The sequence below is a fragment of the Sceloporus undulatus genome, chromosome 6, assembly GCF_019175285.1.
Source record: "Sceloporus undulatus isolate JIND9_A2432 ecotype Alabama chromosome 6, SceUnd_v1.1, whole genome shotgun sequence".
NCBI lineage: Eukaryota > Metazoa > Chordata > Lepidosauria > Squamata > Phrynosomatidae > Sceloporus > Sceloporus undulatus.
The window spans coordinates 73,859,927-73,863,894 of NC_056527.1; positions in this window are offsets into that span (position 1 = coordinate 73,859,927).

Below are 3,968 nucleotides of genomic sequence, written 5' to 3' on the forward strand. Positions count from 1 at the left end.
TGCATTCATGGCTAAGTAATATGTGCAGGATAAGTTCTACAAATCAGTATTCACAATTGCCAGTTAATCTTCTTTTTTAAACCTCCCTTGCCTCTTTGAAACACTCCCACACAAATGCAAAGCATTGTTATACAAACCAACTCTGTGCTCATATCCCGGGAGTAATAGTCTGTCCCATATTTTGCCTAGCCTTCCTAACCTAAATTTTAAAAAGAAATATATAAGTAATTTATTTCTTTTTCTACTACAAAACAACGAACTAATGCAGGTGCTTTTGTTTAAAATATTTTATGGTACTGGAGCCTGTGCTTCAAATATCAGCTAACCTTTTAACCTTAGGTTAAAGCTTGAGTAGCCTTAGATTCAACCTTTCATCAGCTCCCTCTGAATAATAAGAATCATACAAACAGTAAACTATGGTTGTTGCATGGATCACAAAGGTGCTGTATATGTCAGTTACATGTGGACCACTATGGCAAATACTAGGTTCTTTATCATTATGACCTGCCTGAACACCAAACGTATCTGAGGAAGTAGGCTCAAGTCTACAAAAGCTCATGCTACCAACATATTTCAGTTAGTCTCAAAGGTGATGCAAGATCGCCTGAACACCTTACAACATCTATTGCACTATATCCTGAAACTTCTCACATCAAAATCCATAGAGAATTCACACTTTAAAGTCAAGATCAAAAAGTACTAGCATTAAAAATGAACCTGTCCACACTCACCTCACCAAAAATGTACACATTCTGCCACTACAACTTGTACCTGAATTTGAAGTGTATACTGTGACATGTAAATATGGCTTGCAGCCCTTGTTAATGAACCTAAAAAGTCCATATAAAACAGCTAGTATGTGTCAACTATAAAGTCTAAAAATCACGGCACAGAATTTCCACAGCTGAATGCCGTACCAATACTATTTTATTTAGGGGGACCATATAACCATGTAACATAGATTTTAGCAGGTACTGGAAGATTGTCACTATGAGACTATGAAAGAAATGATACGCTGCAAATTTTTTCCTGCATAACTTGATGGAAACAATTAATTGCAAGTCAAAAAGACAGCGCTGGCATTAGCAGAATGAGGTTGCCAGTCTCAACGTAATATTCTGAAGTGCTGTCAAAGCAAAAGAAAATGATGTTACGTATCTTATTTTTATATCTGTCCAAGCATCAGAGATTCCATTTGAATTTTCTGAATTGGGTACTACAGTGTCTTGGACCGTCAATGTTTCATTGGAGAAGTTTCCATATAAGTACTGTATTAAAAGGCTCACACTTATGTTGCCTATTGCTCTCCAGGACCTCAAGCAGGGTTTTTTTCCAGTCCTGCTGCTTAGGATCCTTTTGGCTGGAGAGGACATGGGTTTATCCTAGCACCTTCCACCTGTAAAGAACCTGCTCTGCCTCTCTTTCCACCAGGCTCCTGTGTTCCATCTATCAATCTAACATAGTATTGCAGGTCTGTTAACAGTTCTTCAGTACCTCAAGGACAGCTCTTCTTCCTCCTGCACCAATTCCGCTCTTCTCCACACACTACATGCAATGTGGAGTCGAAGGCTTTCATGGCTGGCATCCATAATTTTTTGTGGGGTTTCGGGGCTATGTGGCCATGTTCTAGAAGTGTTTCTTCCTGATGTTTTGCCAGCATCTGTGGCTGGCATCAGATGACAGCCACAGATGCTAGTGAAACGGTCAGGAAGAAACTTATCTAGAACATGGTCACATTGCCCCCAAACCTACATGAAATGTTTCTAAACCAGGGAGCTTTGGCATACAGACGTGGATTGCTCCCTGCTACTGCCACATTGTGCTTTCCTTTCCACTCCTACCCTTTATTTCAGGATATCACAGCTCTGGGAACGGTAATAGATGCCTGACAGAGGAGGGGAAAATGTTTTTAATTCCTTGCGAAACAAGTCCGTACACTGAACATTCCAGGTTTCTACTTTGGGTAATTTTGACCTGGCAAGCTTTACAGAGGGAAGGGAAAGTGAGGGGAGATGAGGTGCAGAAGCATGAGTGACCCAGACACAACCCGAGGTATCACTCTCCCTTGGTGCCATGCCTAGCTGTCCCATCTTGCCTCTCTGTTCCCTGGCTTCCTTCCTTATAATAAGAACCACAAATTCTTATTATAAGAATCATACAGGCAGTAAACTACGGTTGTTGCATGGATCTGCTTCTGCCGGTTTTCCTTCTTGTTAAAGGCGCACCAGCCACTTTGTGCAATCTGCCACTCTGCAACCAGCAGAGAGACAGGGAGGCAAGGCAGGCTGAAGGATTCAGGATGGAGTGGGAGGAAGACAGGGCAGGAGAGCAAGGGAGAGATGGGCAGAAGTGGCAGCAGCAAGAGAAGGGGAAAGGAAAGGAGGAGAAGGAAAAAGGCAGGGAGGTGAGGAAAATGGGAGCCAAGGCAATTACAGCTGTGGGGTGGCAAATCCATGCTCCACCAGCTGAGAGGACTGTCTAGTCCATGCTCCCTGTGAGGAGGAGGAGGAGGCAGCAAGAGTGGAAGCAGCAGCGCTTGCCCTGTCCCACCTGCCTCAGGCGGCAGGAGAGCCAGGGCCACCCAATGCCTTAGTGATAAAGCTGGGTCCTTCAGGGAGAGAAGCCACACAGGAAACCAAAAGAGCCCAGTTCAGCTCCACTCAGTGGCCTTCTAAAACCACCACCTGCCCAAGGAAGCATGTGTGCGCATATATGTCTCTCTGTGTGTATACACACATGTATGTATGTATGTATGTGCATGTGTGTATACACACACATATATGTGTGTACACACATGCTTTTATATATGTGTGTGTATATATAATAACAGGATTTATTTATATACCACCCAATCACTGGGAATCCGAGCGGTTTGTATATGTATGTATGTGTATATATAGATATGTGTGTATATATATACAAATATATATGTCTCTCTGTGTGTATGTGTGTGTGTATATATATATATATATATACACACACACAACACACACACACACACATATGTGTGTATATACAGATATGTGTGTGCAAACACACACATATACATCCCTGTGTATATATAAACACTTACATATATATGTGTGTGTGTGTGTATATATATATATCATCAATAAAAACCCACATCTTCTGTGAGTGGGAGAAAGACAGTGGAGAAAAAAGGTACTGTTGGACTCACAAATCTTAGCCAGGCTGCCCACAAGGATCCAGAGGGCGATGATAAAAGGATCCTGGACGTGATGCCATTTGAAGGTGAGGATCTGGTAGCCCTCCTCCTGGCTGTGGTTCCCTTCCGACCCTGCAGCCGAGGAGACGGAGAGGAGGGCAAGGAGGAGCCCCGACAGCGGCAGCAGACCCAAGACCCTCATCCCTGGGGAGGCCATCGGGGCAGAGACCTAGAAAGCCCTCCTGCTCCTTCTCCAGGAGCCTCGTCCTGGGAGATGGGGCTCCAGGCGGCGCTCTCTTGCGTCTCCCTCTCCGCCCGGCAGAGGTCGGACCTTCATGGCGGAGGCTGCTTTTATACCTCTGTACCTCAGCCTCTCCCTCTGGGGATGAGGGAGGAGCGTCCCATCACCTCAGGCTGTGTCCACACGGGAGACATAAACCACTTTAGTAGCGCTTTAACTTCCTTGGCTCAAGGGTATGGAATTCTGGGAATTGTAGTTTGTTGTGGGGGCCCAGAGCGGACAACAAACTACAATTCCCAGAATTCCATAACCTTGAGTCAAGGAAGTTATAGCGGTGTCAAACCGAGTTACTGTATTCCCTCACGAAACGCCTTGGAGTTCAAAATATCTCCAGGGGGATAATGGAAAGGAGTTGGGGAAAGGGCCTGAGGGGGAAAAGAGACAGGCACATTTGGGGCGGGAAAACAGCCTGGTCCATAGGGAGACATTGGGGGATATTGGCCCATAGGGAGACATTGGGGGATACTGGCCCATAGGGAGACATTGGGGGATACTGGCCCA